This window comes from Canis lupus, chromosome 20 (assembly GCF_003254725.2).
Source record: "Canis lupus dingo isolate Sandy chromosome 20, ASM325472v2, whole genome shotgun sequence".
In the NCBI taxonomy this organism is placed as follows: domain Eukaryota; kingdom Metazoa; phylum Chordata; class Mammalia; order Carnivora; family Canidae; genus Canis; species Canis lupus.
The window spans coordinates 27,846,705-27,870,156 of record NC_064262.1 but is presented as its reverse complement, the minus strand read 5'-3'; the positions used below and the strand labels follow the sequence as shown (position 1 = coordinate 27,870,156).

The following is a 23,452-nucleotide window of genomic DNA, read 5'->3' as shown; positions in this document are numbered from 1 at the left end:
CAGAAGGTCATATTCTGAGGTACTGGTGGTTAGGTCTTCAACATATATATTTTTGGAGAACACAATCCAACCCATAATAGCAAATCCAAATTCACTCATTAGGAGTGGGCCAAGCAATCTCCTATGCCCTGTGAGATAAACTTTAAAAGTAGCCTTTTTCCCAGTGAGCACTGGGAACAATTGAAGGGTCATAGGTCTGAAGATCCTCTGCCTCTTCCATGTTTACCCTTTTCTCGTGTATGACAAGGATCTTTAGGACATTCTGAGGGTCACTGAATTAAGCAGAAAATTCAGGACACTGATGATGGAAAAATAAGGGCAGCATTAGTCTTCCTAATGAAGACTTCTTTACTTTTTCTGCCTATTTCTATAGGAATGTTATGTCATTCCCAAGGAGCTCCTGGGAATTTTAACCTTCCCAGGTTCCTTGCTAATGTGTACACATAACAGATTTCAATAAAACAAGGATTTCCAAGGTCTTTCTCCCCAGGTCAATAAGAAGCAGTGACCTTCCGTTCTTTCTCTTTTCTCTTGCCTGATGGAATACTAATGTAAATACTGTCCAGAATGTGAGTTTTGTAGACAGGCAGAGGGGTTATTTGATCAAATTAAACCACTCTCTTAAAAAAAAGGAACTTTAAAAAAATAAGTGGCTTTTCCTCTCTCAATTATATTCTCTCTGGCTGGATAGATGAATTCGTTGTCACCTAGGTACACAACATTTTGTGTTCCAAATAACACTGCTCCCTCACATCTTAGAGGTTACCAGCACAAAAGGAGCATTTCACGCAAAACCCTACAAGTATGGCTACGAACAGTAATAAGTTTTTCAAGCCTGTTCTGTCAGACTGATTGTCCATCCTAGATTAATTCCGAGTACTCTTTCTTGCTAAAATGAAGAAGAATGTTGGCTTCACTATGTGGGCAGAAAAAAAGGAAGATGTGGACAAAAAAGAATATGAAATGAGTATCTTTTTCAAGGTAGATGAAAACAAGTTGCAGGTCTTCATTTAAAGAAAATAAGCCCAAGCAATTCATTGGAGCTGGTATTTAAAGCCTGCTAAGAAACAATGGCCCCAATCTAGGCCATGATCATTGTCATTTAGTCCCACTGCCTAAAAAGATGCAAACACCAGACTCCAGACATATTAAGCACAGAACAGCAAGGTTCAACATACTTTTTTTCCTCACTCCCATCCTAAGCAATTTAGTACATTGCCCAAGAAGACATAAACCTTGGAAACTGTAATATGCCATGCTAGGAGAAAATAAACTAACTTTTACAGGTCAGGCTTAATTTTGCAAACCCCATTTCATGGAGATAATTGGCCACTGGGCACTTACAGGAGGATTAGTTAGCTTGAAATTTCATCTCCTCCCCCTGAAATCTTCCCCAATCCTTCCAGTCTGAATTAATCTTCCCTCTTTTGTGCTCCTAGAGTACTTGATCTGTACCTCAATTATAGCTCTTATCACAGTCTCTGTGGCATTATTGTTATTTCTGTGGGCCTTATCTTCTCTAGTAGACTCCAGGCTGTCTAAGGAACAAGACTCTGCCCTAGTCATTTTTGTATTTCTAGCATCTAGGACAGGGCATAGCAGTTCCTCAACAGATATTTATTGAAGAACTAACAGATGAAAGCGGAAGAAGGATTTTGTGATTTTCTCTATCATTATCAAATGTTACTCTCTCCTATCCTACAAGGTCTTAATAAATCCTTTGAAGAAGAGTTCTGGAATGCTTAAGAGAGTCTGAGACTTAAAAGCAATAGGAGACTTTCAAGAGAATTTAAGGGTGAGCCTTTAGGGGAGATTAAAGAAGTCAACAGATACATATGGAAAACTCACTTGCAGAGCCCTACTTCTTTAGGAGGGTACAAGAATGGGCAGGCCTGGAGGCAGACTCTGTATCACTAAGAGCTCTTGAAGTTGCAAGTTACAGGACCTGCCTTTGAGTAACAAAAGTGAAATCATTTATTGGAAGGACATAGGAAAGTTCACATAAAGAAGGGGAACACTCAGTAACTGGGCTTTAAAAATACAGGAAATTGGACCCTTCAAGGTACATATATAGTAAAAATTAAGGAATAGTTTTAATTCAGTTCATGTGTTGCTATAGGCATGATTCAATTCAGCCCTTCATTTCATCCTTTCATCATGTCATTCAAGGTCCAAAATCCAGAAAAATAATCTAGTTGGTAAATTGAATCACATACACTTACCTCTTTGCTTGGGAACATCCCTTCATAAAAGGACAATCTCCCAAATGTTGTGACTCCCCAAAAGAAATCAAGGTGCTATTAGCAAAAAAGGAAAAATGAGTGCTTGACTACCAAAACACAGCTAATGTCTATTACAGCTTCCCTTGAAAAGTATCCACATTAGAAAACTACTTGAAGGGATAAAACTAGTGGGAAAGATGAGACAGTAGAACACTTTAATTTATCAGTAGATTAGAGCTGAAATTCAAGTACAACACATTTTGACATGTGCTGTCAAATATTTTATCCACCATGTATATTGCCCATGTATTTTAGGAGTTTTTACCCCATTGAATTGCTTAGAAAGCGATTTTTTAATAGGAAGATGAACAACCTTGGAAGAAGTCACAAATAATGAGTACATTAGAAATTAAGGTAACTGAATTTCTGTCAATCCTTTTTTCCTACTTTCTCATGTGAGTTTGAAACCAAGTTACTGCTAGGAGGAAAAATTAACAATTTTTTTCGTGAACTAGAACTCTAGGAATTACTTATTGTCCTCTTCCAGTTTCTCGCTTTAACACCTGAAAACTACATTTTGTCAACAGATACTTTTGAACATTTCCTACTAACACTAATGGCCAAAGCTTTTTTTTTTTTTTTTTTTTAAAGTAGGTTCTAGGAGAATATGAAGAATCTCAATACTTTCCTTATTGTTCCAGTCCAGGATGTTAAACCTAACGATGGTTTATTAGTCCATGCTTTTTAAGTGCTTCTGTGTATCACATGCTCTACTAAAATCTTTACATGTGTTTCTCATTTAATATTTATAAGAACTCAGTGAGAGTATACTCTTAGTATTAGGAAACTAGGAGTCAAAGAAATTATGAAACTTGCCCAAGGGTGCACAGCCAGTAAATGACAGAACTAACATAAAATGCTTAAAATATTGATGTAGAAAACGAATACACTACACATACATCCATATATGCAGTTATAGACATAGCTATTAACCTTAAAAATTAATTTCTGAAGAATTTAGATTACCTATCCTTACAAAGGGTAGGTGCTCAATAAATGTATACTAAAGGCAGGAATTTATAATGTGATTCTAAAAATATGACTTCCAGGAAATTTTTGTGGGTAAGGAAAAAGATCCATCAGCATAAAAGAGCTTTTTAAATAGAATATGATGATCTCATATTACTCCTTCTACTGACTCTGAAAATGATTATCAGTTGGTAAATTCAGAGAGAAAAATAACTGATTAAATCTTTTGACCCTTGGGTCTTTTATCCTCTTGAATAGCTTATTAAATGCAGCGGTGGAATGTATTTCTCTATTTTAAAAAATCAGAAGAAAATGTAGTTGATATTGGCATACAGGTAAACATGTAGAGCAATGGAATAGAATTGAGAGTACAGAAATAAACCTTGACATATATGATCAATTGGTTTTCAACAAGGGTGCCAGTCATAGTAGTGGAGAAAAAAATAATCTTATCAACAAATGATGCAGGGACAACTGAATACCTGCATGCAAAAGAATGAAGTTGGACCGCTCCTGCATATTGTATATAAATATTAACTCAAAATAGATCATAGACCATTTAAAATCTAAAACTACAAAACTCCTAGAAGAAACCACAAGAATCAATCTTTATGTACTTTACTTAGCAGTGGTTTCTTAGATATGACATTGACAGTATAAGCAATAAAAAAATAAATTAAATTTTATCAAAAAAAAATTTAAAACCCTGTGTTTTAAGGGATACTATCAACAAAGTGGAAAAATAAAATTTGAATAGCTTAGATATGTATACTATCTGACAAAGCATAGTAACTGATACCTCTTATTATATTTAATGAATTATATAGACGATCAGACTGAACAACATGTTTTTGAGTCAAAAGTATCATAATCTTATAAAGAATTGAGTGATTTTTTTTTTTTTTTTTTTACTGTGAATCACAACTTTTTCAGGAAAGAAGTTCAAACTTAAAGTCCCGTAATTGTTTTCTAAGTACTGTTATCATCTTTGGCATAAATGTATGTCTCTTAAATATTATTATTTTGAAAAAATAAAAACATTTATTTGAAGTTTGAAAATAAATAAAAGTGAAAAGACAACCCACAGGATGGGGAAAAAAATCTTCTAAACTATGTATTCAAAAAAGGACTGTATCCAGCATATATAAAGAACTCTCTCTCTCTACAAAATTCTCTCTGTATAAAGAACTCTAACAACAACAAGAAGACATCTCAGTTTTAAAATGATTAAAGGACTTAAATAAACATTTATCCAAAGAAGACATGCAGATAGCCAAAAAGTACATTGAAATATGCTCAACTTCACTAGTCATTCGGGAAATGTAAATCAAAACTACAATGAGCTATCACTTCAACTCCATCAGGATGGCTGAAATAAAAAAGACAACGAAAATAACAAATATTCACAAGGATGTGGAAAAATTCCATCTTTCCTACATTGCTAGTGGAATTATTAGTCATTCATCCACTATGGAAGACAGTTTTGCAGTTTCTCCAAATGTTAAACATATGATTACGTTAATGTTAAACCATATGATCCAGCAATTACACTCCTAGGTGTATACCTAAGAGAAATGAAAACATACATACACACAAAAACCTATATACAAATGTTCCTAGCAGCATTATTCATTATAACTCAAAACTGGAAACAACCCAAATGTCCACCAACTGATGAATGAATGGATAAATAAAGTGGTATATCCATAGAATGGAATATTATTCAGCAATATAAAAGGAGTGACATGTTCAACAACATGGATGAACCTTGAAAACATACTAAGTGAAACAGGACAGTCACAAAATACCATGTTTTGTATGATACCATAAATATCTATATTACACAAATTCATAGAAACAAAGCAAATTAGTAATTTCCAGACGTTAAGGGATAGGAGGAATGGAATGTGACTGCTAATGTGTATAAGGCTTCTTTTTGGGGTGATAAAAATATTCTGAAATTAGATAGTGTTATAGGTTGCTTTGTGAATATACTAATCACTATAAATATATTAAAAACCACTGAACTATACCCTTTAAAAGGATGAACTTTATGATAGTATATTATAGTTAATTATATTTCAAAGTTGTTGCTTAACCCTGAAAACTATGGTCAGGTATTATCTCTCTGAAATGATAAGTTTGTGGAATGACTTATAGTTCCCCAAACTTGCTATTTTCATACATTTTTATAACTATCCATCACACTACCCTTCATATTCAAACTTTTACCCTCTCTCCTATTCCCACTCTAACTTTTTTCCTGCCATGCAAATGTCTTATTTGTATTTCATGAATTGGCTCACATTTCATATCTACTATGAAATCTCCCCGAATCCCTTGTTCCACCTTGTGCTGCATTTATCTGAAGAGTCACCAGAACTCTATACACAGCTTCATTCTAGCAGATATCATACTCCATGGTAATTATCTGTTTATGTGCTCTCTACCCACTAATGTGTAAGTTTCCTTGAAACATTTATCCTTGTGTTTTGAGGTATGACACATTGGTATCTCACACATGGTGTGTGCTTAGAAATGTTTATTGAATGAATGAAGGAATGCTTAAAGACAGAAAACTAAAGAATATCTCCTAGTTGAAAGGAGATTTCAACTAGGAGATGTCAGGACATTTTCTTACTGTAGACAATGTCTTAGATTTAAATCTTAAACACTTTTGTGTGTTGAATTTAAACTAACAGTGGAAATCAGTTCTATAATGAATAAATATTTGCCATCTAGATATGAGATGCTAACTCAATCCTTAGGATAAGCTGAGCTTCCTAAAAGAAACAAGTAATTCTTGCCACATGGAATACTCTTGCACAATTAACAAGTTATATTGCAGGATCCTAAGACATTTCACTGGAGCATGTAGCCTTGGTTGTCAGTAAACCCAAGATATTTTAAGAGTTGAATCAGGGTCTCTTGTGAAGGGAAACAGAGCTTCTGGTGAATAACTTTTATCCAGATTACTGTCCTTCCAAAACAATATCTCCCTGCTCAACTACTTAAGCTTACTATGGTTTGAAACACCTGAATAAGATTATCGGGACACCTGAGTGACTCAGTGGTTGAGCATCTGCCTTCGGCTCAGGACATGACCCTGGGATCCTGGGATCGAGTCCCACATCGGGCTCCCCACAGGGAGCTTGCTTCTCCCTCTGCCTGTGTCTCTGCCTGTCTCTGTGTGTCTCTCATGAATAAATAATAAAATCTTTAAAAAAAGATTTTATGGACAAAAGGATTAAGAACTTATAATGAGTTTTAATCTGTAAGACTTGATGCACAAATCCAAATACTTAAGCAGTCGATGGCATCCAAGAGATAGGAAACCACCGTCAGTGAAAAAAAAAAAAAGACCAAAAAAAATCTCATATCGAAAAAAAAAAATCTCATATCGAGTTTACGTTATAGAAAGTGAGATATAAGGGAAAACATAAGGGGGTAGTAATTCTAAGCAGAAAGAAGCATTAGTGTAAAGATGAGAATATCTTGAATTAAAAGAGGCCAGGGTGATAATGGACATTAAAGAGCAGTATGATAACTAATATTCCCTGCTATAGACAAACTTATTGGTCACAGTTCATTTCCTCACCCCAACAGTATGTGTTCCCCTTCACCCTGAGGCCCAGAATGATCATGCATGAAGCAGAGCTGCTGCAGCCATGTGTAGACTCATTGTAACAGTAGGTAGTGATGGTTTTAAGTCACTGAGTTTGGAGGTGGTTTATTATGTGGTATTAGCAATAGTTAACTGATACAGTCTTCAATCTTAATCTTACACATTATTAGTATATCTTTCTATTGTTCACTTTTTAAAATATTATCTTGTTTATATATTCTGCAGTTGTCAAATCATTTTTGGAAATGGCAGTTTACTTGTAAATCATAAAACAAACATGAGTCTAACTATATGTATTTGGAAAGAGTAAACCTCATCTGGCCAGATTCTTGATTTTGTTCTATCCATTTGTTTAGTTGAAAGAAAGCAAAGGCCTTTTCTCTCTTATCCACTTCTGCACCAGAACATCTGTTTTTTCAATAACAAAGTGTGAAGTTTTTATATTATTGAAAAAAAATACACAATCCTGTAGCTTGTAGTTTATATTTTGGCATCTCTGTGTGTTAGTAGTAATCATTCAATAGATGGGTGATTCCTCAAAAAAGTAAAATCCACCAAGTGAAGTGTGAAGTCACTTTTATAAATAAACCCACTTTATGCCTCATTTTCACAAGTTACAATTTCGAGGCTTAATTTCCCAAAAGAAGTTCAAGCTTTCATGTGTATCCCAAATTTGAACCTAATAGCAATGTAAATAGCAAATTAATCTCATCAGCTGTGATGAGAAATATGATAGAGCTTCCTTCTCTTGAATTTAAATACTAAACTTTTTCTCAAAATATATCATTTATTCACTAAGCAGTTTGGATGTCAGGTTACAAAACATGCCAAATGATCCAGAGCTACAAAAAAATGGGTGTGACCTGTCCTAAATAAATATATCCTGAGAAATAACTTTCATAATTGAGACTGTTGGGACTTATGTTAATTTAGACTCTCCCAAGACAGACCTTAAGACAAAGACTTGGTACAGGAAACTTATGTGTGAGGTGATCCCAGGAGGCCCAAGGGAAGAAACAGGCAAAGTGAGATAGCAGAGAGAAATATCAGAAAGAGAGAGGAAGGAAGGAAGGAAGGAAGGAAGGAAGGAAGGAAGGAAGGAAGGAAGGAAGGAAGGAAGGAAGGAAGGAAGGAAGGAAAGGAGGAAGGGAGGGAGGGAGGGAGGGAGGAGGGAAGGAATGGAAAGAAGGAAAGGAGGGAGAAGAAAGGGAGGACAAACACTAGCCAGTCACAGTGGGGAACTGAGGCTCAGTCCTTCTGGAGATCCTCTGAGAAACTGTGCTGAATACACCCAAGAATCCTAAGACCAGAGGGCAGGGAAGCAATAGCATTTACCCACTGACTTTCATCCCTCAGTGATTGAAGGCTGCATCCAAGGGTTTAATTCCCACATATCTCCAACTGTGCCTGCTTGCAGCAGAGAAGCCTTCTTTGGCCAAAGAAGGCCCTCAGACTGAGAGAAGAGGTTAGGTGGGAGGTTTATCAACATCTGCAACAGCTATCTAAAGTCAGGTGGGCCAAGGAAACATGGTGCAGGACATCACCCATGTCTGCTACAGGAGCACAACTGTTTATTCCATCAGATATAACCATAGTCAATATTCACTGAGCACTTACTCTGTACCAGGCACAATTCTAAGCCTTTTATGGTTATTATTTAGTATTTGCAACAACCCTGTGAGGGAGATACTATTACTGTCATCCTCTACAGACAAGGAAATTAAGTTTGCCAAGGTGACAAAGCATGTAAATGGTGGAGATTTGAATGTGAGTGTCTGATTAAAGAGCTCTGTTCTAAAAACACTCTATTCATGAAGGGCAAGACATAGAAAACCAAGGCACTGATAACTCAAAGATGAGGGAAATACTGAGGCATGTAATCCTTGGGGAAGCCTCCATGAAAGAAATGCACCTGAGTAATACTTTAAGACTAATTAAGTAGAAAAGTGCAAAAAAGAAATGAACCTGTGCATGATAAGATGGAGAAAGAGGAAGGTGGAAGGAGGCTATAACATAATGGACATGAATTCAACAAAATATCAACATTAGAGTATACACATACGTGGTCCTTATTATAATGATAGGCATATATATTACTGCATGTAGCTCTATGTTTGTTCACTCAACAAATATGTGTTGAGCCTCTGTATCATACTTGGCATGGGAGATATAAAGATTAGAAAAAGAAAAAACAGGCATGATGTTCTAGGGAACAGACCTATACAGTATATTTGTATTGTTTCCGTTTTCTAGTACTGGAATCCTTTTTCTCAGTGAAGAATCCATTCAGTGATGTTTGTGTGGAGTGCCACCTCCTCTTATATCCTACACTCTTACACACACACTCACACATACGCATGCACATACTCACACACATGCATGTGTGCACACATATACACACACATACACACACATCACACACACCCTGAGCACCTGAGGACAGCCTGACCATTTACAGCACCCATTCCCTTGGCCTCAGTATTTGGTTTAGATATTTGGCCTTGTGACCTAATTTGGATTTTTCTACTGAAGCTGAGAGTTGGCCTCTAATGATCAGGGATACTAAGCTGATAAGGTAAGAGTGTGAGGCTGTCATCTTGCCCAACCATTTAGGGAAACCCAAATAGGCAAGCAGATTTGAGGAATGGACAGTGTCCTGCCAGTATTTTTTTAACTCTTGGAGTCAACTTGATAGTAAATAAGAGATAAATCTTATCTCAAATTTCTCAGAAGAAACCCCCTTAATTGTACATGGAGAAAGGAAAGGAGATTGGTTAAGTGAGCTCTTCTTAACATGGTTTCTTATAAAATGACCAACCAAAGATACAGGATAACAAGCTATTTTCCTAGTCAATCTGTAGGACACTAGGATGCATGAGTCCTTTCTACTGACTGCATCATTTACAGGTCATCAGATCCACTGAATCTTTACATAAGTGGGATTCTGAAAAAGTTGTGTAGATTACAAATAGAGTTTTGAATAGGTTAATTTTTCTTTGATTGAAAGAGCCAAACCTATTGAGTACTAAATCCTGCTAATTATAACCCCCTTTTATAAAACCCTTTCTCTTCTCACTCATTCTCCTAATCTACTTTGGTTCATGTTCCTTGGCTCCAGATCCAGACTATGAATGTTGGCATAGGTTGGCCAAATGTGAAATTTCTTTCACAAGATTTAGGAGCCCAGAGAAGCTAAACATAGAAATGCAAAGTTAAAAATACTTTCAGAAAAGCATGTTTTTGAATCAAGCAGCATATCCAGTGTCCTGATATAAAATAACTACCTTCTCGAGAGGGTACTTGGAATGAAAATATAAAAACTAGAGAAATGGTATGAGGTAACAGCAAAGAGGGAGGGTAAATAGAAGAGAGAAGAAAAAATGGATTTTATCAAACTTTGATATGCCAGTGGGCATATTTTGCAGCCGAAGCTTGTCCAAGATAAAGGATGAAATGGGCCTCTGTTCTGAGTGCTCTCGTCACTTGTAAAGCAGCTAGATTAAAGTCAATTGAATCAATAAATGCTTTCGAGCACATGTAATGTGCAGACACTGTGCTAGGTGCTAGGAACACAATAAGGAACTAGAATCTCTTTGTCTCTTTCTCCACATATTTTCTTCTGTTTTGGCCTCTTTGCCCTGGAGTAAGATCCAATATGCCTGTCTAATTTTTAAGCTCAAGAGATAAAACATGACAACTTATAATGTATAGATCTGATGCTCAAACCTGAAAATCAAGGAACTGTTTAGAAAAGGAAAAACAGCTGCCAAGTAAGTAAAAATATCAGATGTCCACTACATGGGGATACCCAGACAACATTTGCTTTCCCATAGGGGAACTTCCCACATGTAGACCACAGTATGTGACTCCCTTTGGGGGATGAGATAAAAGATAGAGAGGTGTTTATAGTAGATAGGTAGTGTTTATAATGGATAACCATTGCAATAGAACATTTAAGTCTGACAACTCTTGTCTTGCCTCTAGCCTGAGGGGCCCTGAGAAGTGAAATGTCAAAGACCAGGGAACATTCACAATCTGATATAGGCTTCTTCTTTCTGGATTATGCATGGACAGTTAGCGGGCTAGACAATATCTAGGTAGCGCCATCTGCAATTCAGACATGAGCCTTTATTCAGGTTTTGCTATGGACAGGGAGCTGAATCACACTCTTTGATGATAATAAGAAAACTATTGTTTAGTGTGATACTTGCATGCAACAGCTACTCAATAAACATCTGTCAAATGAAAGCACTGCCTGTGTAAAATGGTGAATTAGGCCATGCATGACCATATTACTTGAATTACTAAAAATGGGCTTAAGGAAAATGAAATAATTTAGGGAGGGTGAAAAGTCATTACCTAGAGTAGTTATTCTCAAATGTTAAGTCCCAAGACCCCTCTACATTCTTAAGAATGATTGACTACTACAAAGAGTTTCTTATTTGTGTGGATTATATCTATGGCTATTTACTATATTAGAAGTAAAAACTGAGAGATTTGTAAAATATTAGAATATGCAAGTAGACATTCCATTAGTCATCAGAACAAAGACTACACCCCACAACCTGCTGCTTCTAGAAAACTCTACTGCACGCTTGTGAAAGAATGAGTGTAAAAGGACAAATAGCATATTAGTGTTTTGGTTTGAAAATAGTATTGCTCTGGTTGCCTCCCTGCAAGGGCTTCAGAGTCCTCACAGGTCTCTGAACCACAGTTTGAGGAATTCTGATCTAAAATTTTTAGAAACATTATTTCTAAGAAGTTAAATAAAAATTACTTGCAAGACTTATTTGTAGTCTATGTTCACATAGTTTACACCTTGATTTTTAGCTAGATTGAGCTTCTGTTCTCTTCCCTTCAAATATTCCATGAATCATAAGGAAATGTAATCATAGAAGAGTTTTTGTTTTCTATTTCTTTTGGGATTTTCCCAGTGATTAAGTGCCATTTTTCTGTTTAAGACCTTTTTTACTCTTCTATGAAATATTGGTGTCTTTTCAATCAAATCCTTGCTAGACCTTGCATAGAACTGCCTTTCATTTAAGATTGGTCTGAACCAGGGTGATTTCTCAGAGACAGAAGTTCAGGAGACTAGCTTGGATAAGCAGGAAGAGGTTAAGCTGACAAAATGGAGGATTATCTGAGACCAGAAACATGTATCTAGACTCCCAACAGATGAGGGAAGGAAGCCACTTTCCTTTCCTTTTCCCAGACAGCTTGGCTTAAGTCTCATTCTCAATGCTAGCTTCACCACTGCAGGCAAGGGGAAGATGATGGCATTGGCTTCAAAGTTACCAAGTCATTCCGAAAGAATTCTGTTCCAAAACCAGTGTGGGGGTGGTCCAAGGTTAATTCCCAACCAAAACCAAATATGCAGGAAAATCATTTCCTTAGAGCCAATTTTCCAAATAATCAGTTTGCTGAAAGATAGATTTTCCTCTTGGAAAATATTTTCACTGTATTAGTTGCCCTGGGCCAAGCTCTCTACCACATACCCCCCTCCACCACCACCACACACACACACATCTTCATTCTTACCAGCCTTCAAATTGAGGAGCATCAACTTAAAACATGGTAGCAAAACAGCTTGGGTAAAATCTCATGACAGTTTCAGGTTAATTATTTGACCAATTGATTTTCAGCCAATTAATTTTTAATAATCTAGTTTTTCCTGATCAACCATTCTGAAAAATTTGCACAGCTCCTTTCTTCTGCAGACATATATGGAACTGACATAGATGAGCCCCTGAGAAAGGCTGAAGAAGCATCTACTTTGCCAGTGATGCATAAAAAGCATTTGTTGGGGAAGCAAAAGGAAGAATATGCTACTGTGCAATGAGAATCCCTCTGGACAGACCAATTGTGGTAGATTGACTTCCTATATGTTCAGCCTCTGTCTCCTCATCAGTAGGGTAGGAATAATAATGATTATACCTCTCCCAGCTCTGATAAAGAGTAAAGGAAAGACAGCATGTAAAGCATATAAGATTAGCACAGAGACAGGGATCAATACCTACTAGTTATTGTTGGCTATTATCATTAATGACTCAAAACAGTTTCTCAAATGACACTTTCTCACCTCCAGGCCTGGAGCTCCAGCTCTTTAGCCACCATGCCCTCTCCATCCTCATTTAAATGTCCCTCTGCCAGTAAGCCTTCTCTGTCCCCTAGACTAGCTTAGGGCCCCTGTACCTGGTCTTAACCCTCATTGCTACTTAAAGAAACAGATTGTTCAGTTGTCTGCTTTTTCTAAGAACAAATACCCTGAGAGCAGAAACCATCTCCTATTGTTTACTCTGATATGCATAATCCCTAGCACAGTGCTTGTAGTAGATGAATGAATGAATGAGGTATCTGCTGGAAGCATGGTGCTGAAGCCCGGTCCTGACAATGAGGCAAAGCCAGCACACAGCTGCACAGGTGTGCCTTAGATAACGAGCCCTATGAGAAAGACCTGAGAAGGTCTGGAGGGGAGGAATCTGTTGAGCTTCTCCAACAGGCCCCAGAAGCATGTGAGTTTGCTTCTATTTTTTACTTCTAGATCCAACCTCCAGACATGATCTTCTGGGCCACTGGAGAGACTCTTCCTCATGGGAATTGCAGAATAGTAGAAGGTCCACTGATCCAGGAGCAGAAAGCTTGAGTTGTGACTCTTTCATTCACTGTGTGACTTTGATCAAGTGCCTGGTTCCCTCTGGTAGAATAGCTGAGGCATCTCTTTCTACAATTCTTTGAGGTAGGAGCAGGGTCAGCTTCTAGATAAATATCTGTTCTCAGTTAATGAAATCTATCCTTTCTTTTTCTATCCTTTTTCTTCCCTCCCTCCTTTTCATTTTTATGTAGCAAATACATGTTGAATATTAACCCCGCACCAGATACGACCTGGAAGTTAAAGAGAGGTAGACAAAATTAATAGGATCCTTGCCTTCCTGCTAGTTATACTCTAATGGGAGAGACACAAATAAGCAGGATAACTTCAATCATTTAGATGATAAGAGTGATAAATAAGAGCAGTTAAAGGGAATAATGTGATAGAGAATAATAGATGGAACACCCTCTTTAGATTAGGTGGTAATGGGAGGCCTCTCAGAGGTGGTTTCATCTGAGCTGAGACCTGAATGAAGAGATGAAGCTGACAGTGGGCTATTTGAGATTAGTTCAAAGGCCCCAAGACTTGGGTAGGGGAAATGCTGTAGGAAGAAAAAGAACCAAGATGGTATGGTGATAGCAAATAGGTGGACAAGATCTGGTAATGTCAGTCCTTGTGGGCCCCAGTCAGGAGTTTGGTTATAGCTTCAAGTGCAAGGGGAAGCATTGGAGGAGAATTTAATGCAGGGGATTGACATGCTCTGATTTATATTTTAAAAAGATTTCTGGTTGCACTGCAAAAAATGAAATCCTACCTGTCATGTTCTAATTGCAACCTGAAAATAGTATGATTAATCCCCTGGTTGCTGGCAAAGTACCAGAAACAAGGGTGACATTATACTTACTGATAATAAAGGGCACTTTTTCCAACTTGAGTTGATAAATATATGGAACAAACTGTTTCTAATTAACTAAAATGAACAGTATTGACTTGTGTCTTAGACATTTTTTTGCCAAAAAGGATTTGTGTATTTATGGTATTATGGTACATATGGTATGTATTAATAACTGAAGAATTGGAGGTGTACACTTCCATAGCCACTTGACGGGGCAATAGCTTTTTGGTGTTTTAAAGGAGATTGCATTTTCTTCTGTATAAGCAATTACTATTTATTTCATTATAATCTGGTAAATATATTGAATTTCCCACCCAGCAATGGTTCTACTAGGTTCCCTATCCTGAAGATTCAGTGACGCCAGTTATTATGTACAGAATGACATGACAGCAAGCAATGACAGATGACTAAATAACGGCTTGGTAGAGTAACTTTTTGACAAAGCAAAATAGTAAAAAAACATGCCATGTTTCCGGGTCTTTGAAATCTAATTTGAAAGCATTTTGAATTTTTAAAATCAACTTTAATAATTAGATTTACACCTTGAATTTTGAACTTCAGAAATTCTTTGCACACCTAAGAATAGTGACTGTAGTTGCTTAAATATATGCAGACTACAGTAAATGCAATGTATTGCATTATCTTAGTTGAGCCTTACAAAATCCCTGAGATATAGGTGATGAGAAAGCTGAGGCTCAAAATGGGCACAAAATTTGTCCAAGATCACATAGTTGGTGGTTGGTGGAGCTACTTTATCTTGCCTTCCAATTAGGGGAAAAAATAAGTGAAAAAGTGATGCTCCAGTGGGCCTCAAATGGAGACAAATAGGAGGTATGCTAGGGCTGTAGGTGCATTGAAAACTAAATCTCATCGAATAGACTAATATTCTAATATTTTTCTGCACGTTGCCCCGAGATATAAGATTAGATGAGGTAAATAATGGGTAGGGTAAAGGACCATCAATAATTTAATCTATGTCAGGCAAAATGTACGTCCATGAAATAGCCTGAATGAAATCTTTAGAACTCAGATGTTATTTCCACTTGTAGCACTCAGTCACCAAAATCCTCAAGTTTAGTAAATCTTAACCTTTTTGGAGTTAGGACACCTATTAAGAATATGATACAATTATGAAACCTGACCCAGATAGATGATTTTTCAAATGATTATGAAGCTATCTGAGATTTATTGTGAACCCCTGAAATTCATCTGTAGACCTCTTAACCCTTCAATCAGCCACTCATTTTAAATTTGAGAACACTGAGACCCAGAGAACAGTCCTACTTAAGGTCACCTGAAAATTGGTGCATAGATAGGCCCACAAGTCTAAGTCCTCTCACTTTTTTCGTTCCCAGATTCTGTTCTACAGGCTCTAGACTCTGGGAACTATTCCATTTGAAATGACTGGCTCTCGTCCTGAAAGTTTCCCCTTCTGCTTTCAGGGTATTCATATATCTTTTACTGTATGAAACTTTGGTAACAGTGATAATTTCTGTTCTTAATTTTAATTTTTATTTTGAATGTCTTCAATTACCTAAATAAAAAATTGATAGTTCCCTCTGGTACCAAATTTCTCCTGGAAGTTATACTGATCCCCAAACTCCAAAATGCTGGGAAATCGCTGCTTTTATTCACATACCTCTCTATCGCCTCATCTCCCACCTGGAACCCTGGAACAGGTGCAAAGCATTTAGGAGCATCAGCCTTATCCTTGAATCTGATATTTAACAGAAGTGAGGGGGCTCTACAGGGCCTGATTCCTTCTGCATATTCATATTGCACATATTGCAAAGGGAAATAAAGAAGGAGGAAGAGTCTGTAGGTTAAGATACTGGAGGGACATGTCAACCAAATGCAATGTACTAACTTCTCCGGGTCATGATTAAATAAACCAACTTAAAATCATATGGGATAATTTGAACATTGGCAGATAATTAATGATATAAAAAATTAACTATTTTTAAGGTGTGAATTTAACTGTGTTGTGGCTATGTATTTTAAGAATTCTAATCTTTTAAAAATACATACTGAATATTTATAGATGAAATTATATGATGTCTGGAATTCATTTCCAAATAATCTATTGGCAGGTGAGGGGTGGTGGTAGGAGGCACCAGGTGGTAGTTAACGTGAAAACAGATTGGCCATGAGTTGGCGACAGTTGATCATGGGGAATAGAAACATGGGAAGTGATGATATGATAATCTCTACTTTGTGTAGGTTTCTATAATAAAAGCTTTTTTAAAAGAGAAAAACAGTATGCAAGAGGGACAGCCCTAGTACACTCTTCATGGGATTGCAAATTCCTACAACCTTTCAGCAGGGTCTTTTGGCAATACTTATCAAAGTCTTTAGAAATACTGCATACCCCTTGTGATGGTTAATTTTTTTAAAGTATAAACAAATATTTATTTATTGAGATATAATTGACTGTACATATCTAAAGTGCACAATTTGATAAGCTTTGAAAAATATATATATACCTGTGTAACCATCACCACGATCAAAATATGAAATGTATCCATGGCCCACAAATTTTCTCTTCCCCTTGATGATTCTCCTTCCTGCTTCTCATCCCATCTCAAGGCAACCATTGATGTGCTTAATTTCACCAAGGAATAGTTGAATTTTTAGACTTTATATGATAGACTTTAATTCATAATTACTGTAGTAATTATTCTTTTTTTAATCTAGCTTGACTTTTTATTTTTATTTTTTATTTTTTTAGCTTGACTTTTTAATTTCTTTTTTACTCAGCGTAATTGTCTTGAGATTTACCTATGTTTTATGTATCAGCATCCCATTCCTTTTTGTTGCTAAGTACTATTCTACTGTATGCATATACCACAATTTATTGATTGTTATGATGATTAATTTTATGTATTTATTTGGCTAGACTATAGTGGCAGGTTTTTTGACCAAACACTTGTCTAGATGTGCTATAAGGGTCTTTTTTTAGATGTGATTGACATTTACAATCTGTTGACTTTAATTAAATCAGTATTCTCCAGGATATGAGTGATCCCATCCAATTAGTTGAAGGTCTGATCAGCGAAGGCTGAGATCTCCTGTAAAAGAAGGAATTTTATCTCCAGACTGCAATGCAGAAACTCTGGTTTTCTTGGCTTTGGACTCAAGACTGTAGCATCAAGTCTTGCCTGAATCCTGTGCCTACCAGCTTGCCCTATGCATTTCAGACTTGCTGGCACCCACAATCATATGAGCCAATCCTTTAAAATAAATCCTTGTATTCATTAAAATATATATCTTATTAGTTTTGTTTCTCCAGAGAACCCTGATCAATACACTCCTTTACCCAGAAAGGATAAATTGTAGAAATATATCCAAAGAAAGTTATCATACAAATATCCAAAAATACATATTCAAGGCATTGTTTTAACAGTTAGATTGGAAATAGTCAAAATGTCCACCAGTGGGGGACCATTTAAAAAAATACTGTAAAAAACTGTACAATGTAACTATGTGGAGCATTCTGGCACTGTAATTTTTCTATGCTGTGCATATATTATAGACTATTAAAAGGAATAAAGTATATCTTCCTTTTTTAAAAAAGGTGTGTTTTAGTTATACTATAAAGTAATAAACAGCAAGTTGAAAACCCTGTTTGATTTTTCATTTTTGTAAGTTGTTAATACTGAGGATGGAATTATGAACAAACTTCTATTTTCTTATAAACATTTCTATATTGGCTACATTTTTAAAATAGCATATTTTGACTAAACTAATGAGTCAGGGATCCCTGGGTGGCGCAGCGGTTTGGCGCCTGCCTTTGGCCCAGGGCGCGATCCTGGAGACCCGGGATTGAATCCCACGTCGGGCTCCCGGTGCATGGAGCCTGCTTCTCCCTCTGCCTATGTCTCTGCCTCTCTCTCTCTCTCTGTGTGACTATCATAAATAAATGAAAAAAATAAATAAATAATGAATCAAATCAATTTGACCTAAATTTAAACAAAATGTGAGACCAGACAGATTTCTGCTGCCCTCTCCAATGCTACCTGCATGTTTATTAATAAATATTTTTTATTTATTAACAAGTTAAATACTTTACATTTTTTATTCATGTAACTTTTCTATATCATTCTAATAAAATGGACAGATAATCCATTATCTAGACATTCAAGTTTAAAAAAGAAAATTCTGGGATGATTTTTTTGTTTCATAATTCACTTGAGTCCAGCACCACAGTTCAAGGAAGACAAACAAGATAGGAAAAAAGGCTTTTCTCTGCAAATACAGATAATGACCTCATTATCTATTTTAATTTGACAATGTAGAGGCAGTCTGAGTTCTCTATGATTCAAATTCTATTTGAAGAATCTAAAATTAATAAATCATGGCTTCATGAAAATAGCAGTGCCTCTTTGCAAGCCATTATAATGTGTTTTATAGAGTTTTCCTTCTCTGGGTTCCACTCTAAGACATCCCCGGGCCTCAGTGCATTTCTTTTTAATCACCTCGTAGTCTATCTTTTTATTTTGAAATATTTGTGTAAACACAAACTTGTAGGGGACAGGGATGAAATTTGAAAAGATCCTTCTTAGCATAATATACTTCCAATACATTGGATATGTTTCTTTATGGCCTATGGAGATGAAAGGCACATGCTGGGTAAGGGGGCAGTCTCTTTCCAGCCATGTCCTTTTGTGTGCAAGCACAACAAATCGTGTAGAAAAGAGTATTGTTTTCAGTAACCTTGATTGCATTTTCCAGTGTCTTGCTCAGTTCCCCCTGCTCAGTATTTATTCAAAAAATTATCTTCTCTAATGATAGAATGGAGAGCACAGAAAGTAATGGAAAGTTCCTCCTATGAAGACAATAAACTTTAACACATTTAATACATAATCACATCAAGGAAAAATGACTTAATTGTGTGTAAGAGCAGAAGTACAGCATTTTGTCTTTCCCTTTCTTTTTGTCTTTTAAGAAAACATTTTTAGTGAATATATGCTGTTGTTACAAGAGATGAAGCTGCTTTTGATTTGACTAAGGCTAGGACAAAGATGTCTGGAAAATGATGCTGGCTGCCTAAAAATGCCATTTACCTGAAGGTAAGGAAGCTGGAGATCAGCTCTTAGGTCTAGCAGACAGGAGTGCAGGTCCACTGACCTTCCTGGGAACAAACAGCATCATTAGAATACCTGAGACACTCTTAGGATGTTTGTGAACTGGATCGTTTTATATTTCTGCTTGCTTTGATGTTGGATAGAGTCTAGTAATGACCCTTTTAGTCATCAGAGTCATCCTGCATATACTAATACTTCTGGTCAGTGAGTCCTGTATCTCGAACAAACTCTCTCCTTTTTCCTTTGCAAGCTGAAGTCTTCAAACTTGTTTCCAACGTTAGCTACCTAAGTCCAAGTACTATGGTCTTCTCTCAGTTCTCACTGCAACCAGCATATTTCCCAAGACTGTTCTCGGTCCCTGCCTTGTCCCCATCTTCTGCCCTTTCCACCCCAAATAGATCCTGTACCTGCACCCTTGTGATGTCATCTCCCCAGAAGTGGACCATAACATAGAAATATGCCTCATGATGAGCTGGTGGCATAAAGGAAAACCTTGTTCTAATCAATATGTGAGTCTTTAGAACCAGTTTGAAGTCACCCATGAGCCCAGGGAACAGTGGGAAAAAAAGGTCCCAGACCCCATACATTCATCCTATGACCACTCTTCTGTGGAAACACAACTGAAAGTGGCAAGAGAGGGAGCCAGCCACAGAATGGCCAACAGAAAAGCCAGCAATCATGTAAGAAGTCAGTATATGTGTGATTGATTTAAAAAATTAATAGCACTGCATTTTTTTTCATATGAGAGCTTTAGAGTAAGTTTTGAAGGCATTTAAGCTCTGTTTTGAGGCCCTTACTCCCACAAGTCACTTAAGCTCTCTTCCCACTTTCTTTGCCACTAAAGTAAGAGAAATAGTATGCACTTCATCAAGTTTGAAGGTTCAAGTGAGATAAAATGTGAAAACATTGGGTATGGTGCCTGGTCTATGCCATTGTCATTAGTGATTGCCATCCAGTATAGAATTGTCACCAGTATCCTATATAGCATTGCCATATGCCCTGCTTCAAGGACTGTAGGAAAACCAGGGACATGGCAGAGAGAGGGCCTTGTCCTTTTCAACTTCCTAGACAATCTCCATTCCCATTCCTCACAACTCATTGCTTAGCTTCTCCAATGACTGGCCCATGGGCTCCAACATAGCCCTCCTGAATGATTGAAGGACTTGAGGATCATGGATAATTCAGTAGTTTGGAAACCTTAGAGATGGAATTTGCATCATAGGTTTAAAAATAAAAACACCTTAAAGCTGTTTTCCAAGTTTGCCTCTTCTCTATGCCAACTGGGTAATCTTTGATGATTCTTTCAAGATGACTGAGCTCCAACTTCCTCATCTATAGAATGGAGAAGGTTTCTGGGGAGAAAAAAATGAGATCTAGTTTGTGAAGATGTTGCTAAACTCCCAGGATTTTGTAGTGATTTATGCTGTGAATCATAAAGGCTAAACAAGAAGAGGTGTGTGAGTGTATACCTGTCCACACAAATGCATATATCATGCAGACACATATGGCTAGCAAAAGATAAGTCAATCTACAACCAGGCAAATGCCAATATTTCATATTAGGAAGAGAGAAAAAATGGAGCAAGAGGATTAAAGTCTCTATCAACTGATAAAAGGATTGAAACGGGGGCTGCAGAAAATGATCAAGTAAAGAGAAACGTGCTTAGCACCACAATTTGCCAGTTGCCCTCTAATCTTCCCTTGGCTGCTTTAATTCTAGCTGTGAGAAATTCAGTGACAGCAGTTTGCTCCCCAACATCCTTAATGCTTTCTATGTTTGCTCCTGTGGGATCACCACCACTGGGACATGTCATTATTGTCTCTCCCTGAGCCACCCTCAGATGCTCTGTTAGGAGCTTTAGTCCTATTTTCTTCCACAGCAGGTGAAAGATATTGTCAATAATTTCAAAAGTCTTATTACCAGATGTCCATAATGGTACAGTGCCTAAACATGAATCTGTGCCTTTCTGTACTGAATATCTCACTTTGTATAAAGAACCAGGGGCACTACGATATCACAGTTTCAGTACATGATGCATTCAGGTTCATTTGCCCTCTGCTTGCTTCTGAGGCAAATGTTAAAATAACCCAGGTCAAAATTTGGAAAATGGGAAGCTTTTAATGACTTCCTATTGACTGGTCTGCAGGGATTCAGCTCTGTCATTGCTGGGTCACATGTACAGTGCAGTATTCACACACTTCAAGGTGGAAGCACAAGGAATGTTGATTTAGAATCCTATTCAGTATAAGTCATCTGCATACCATTAGATTAGATGGCTTGGTCATTTTTATAGACATTCAGCTGGAAATCTAAGGATGTTGTAACTTGAGGAGCAGAAACATATAGTGGTTACTAGTGTGGGTTCCACCTAATCTTGCATTCAAGACTCATCCCTGCCCTCCATGAGCCACATGACCTCAGACAAGCTTACTGCACATTCTAAGCCTCAGTCTTCCCATATGTATAATGGTCCTAGCAATAGTGCCTACCTAAGAAAAGTGTTAAGAGCATTAGGTGAGAAATATGTCAGTAGAGAAGCTAGCATAATCCCTACAGGCTGAAAAATGTCAGTGCTTGTTATCATAAACATTTTTATTAATAAAGCAATGCCAACTTGCTTAATATTTTTCCAGTCCCCACAAACAGAATTAAAAACTATGAGTGCCTAGCAGTCCCTTTTAGTGTCATTGAGGCAGCAGTGAAATTATTAAGACTGTGTTTATTTGTTGGTAAAAATGTTTTTAAAAAAACTACCCTAACATGGAGGCTTTTCTTTGGTGGACACAGTGCAGTAAAATCCAATGAAATTCAATTACCTCTTGATTGAGTCAGGCCAACCCAGAAGGGAATTATACATTTGAAATCAACAGAATTGGATTTGGTCCCTTTTGCAGGCTCAGCAATTGCTCCCTGACAAGTTCCTCAGAAGATCAGAGGTGGCCCCACTGGCATCCAGATTCTGTCAACCGACATGCTCTATCTGTACAGAGCAGGGTTTTTTTTTTCCTTGTTTAGGTTCTAAATGAATGATATCTGCTCCCAAAATTATTACAGTTGCTAAACGCATGCTGACTATAAAAATCTCTCCCTCCACAACAAACCATACATATTTATGCATTATATGTAGCTGATGCTTAAAAGAACTCCTCTGTTAAAATATATGCGTTTAGTAATATATATCATCATATAGTGTTAAAAATGTTCAGTCAAATGAATTATTATGCTTCAGACTATTTTGAGCTGACATGCTCTTTCTTTATAAATGATCCCTACTCCCTTCCACAGAATAGGCATTAGCTTAGAACTCACTTCAATTTCCCTTCTTTCTCTTGATTTCACCCCAGTGTAACTGGTGGACTAAATACCAAGCTATAAATCACTGGCATTAATAAGCACAGCAGACTTCTTAGTTGAGTTTTGTGCATGTGTGCCTTGTACAGATAACCACAATTAAAATTACTGTAAATAATCATAATCAGTTAGCAGTAGGGAAAATGTTGATATTAAGCTGAATGCGTAGGGAAAGAAAACACCCAATTCTTTTATTGTTCTGCTCCCTGCTGCCCCCACCACACACAAAGATTGCCGACCCAGTCTGTGCATGTCAGCTGAAGGAACTGGTGTTGGAAACACCACTGTTCCTGGCATGTGGAAAGCAAGTGTGCAGCAGGTGACATGGCCCTGCCTGCTATTTTTGTTTTATATGTTCATTATAAAAAAATCTTTGCAATCTTCATCTCAAGATAAAGACTCCAATTAATAACCTGGCCCACCATACCTCATGGTGAGGTCCCCTGGTGACTTCTTCATCTCACCTGAAACCACTCATTCTCTTTTCCTTCCATGTTCCAACTTTTCAGGACATATTTCATCTCTTCCTATGTGCTGTGCTCCTGGCCTATGCAAGATCTTGGTACATGCTCCTTCTTACCTATTTTTTAACAGCTTTATTGAGATATAATCCACATACTATACAATTCATTTGTTTAAAATGTACACACTGTTGGT

The 23,452-nt window shown here is 37.0% G+C and overlaps 1 protein-coding gene and 1 long non-coding RNA gene across 3 annotated transcripts in view; one reads left to right on the top strand and one right to left on the bottom strand.

Moving 5' to 3' along the window:
* SYNPR (synaptoporin) overlaps positions 1-23,452 on the top strand; it is a 290,191-nt gene that overhangs the window by 218,569 nt on the left and 48,170 nt on the right. The window lies entirely within an intron of this gene.
* The window catches only part of LOC112666013 (uncharacterized), a 127,575-nt gene continuing 121,426 nt past the window's right edge, over positions 17,304-23,452 (bottom strand). Inside the window, exons 9-11 of the long non-coding RNA XR_007404175.1 lie at positions 20,685-20,796; positions 19,424-19,491; positions 17,304-17,428 (exon numbers count right to left, since the gene is read on the bottom strand). This is a non-coding gene — a long non-coding RNA (uncharacterized LOC112666013). The remainder of the gene's footprint in view (positions 17,429-19,423; positions 19,492-20,684; positions 20,797-23,452) is intronic.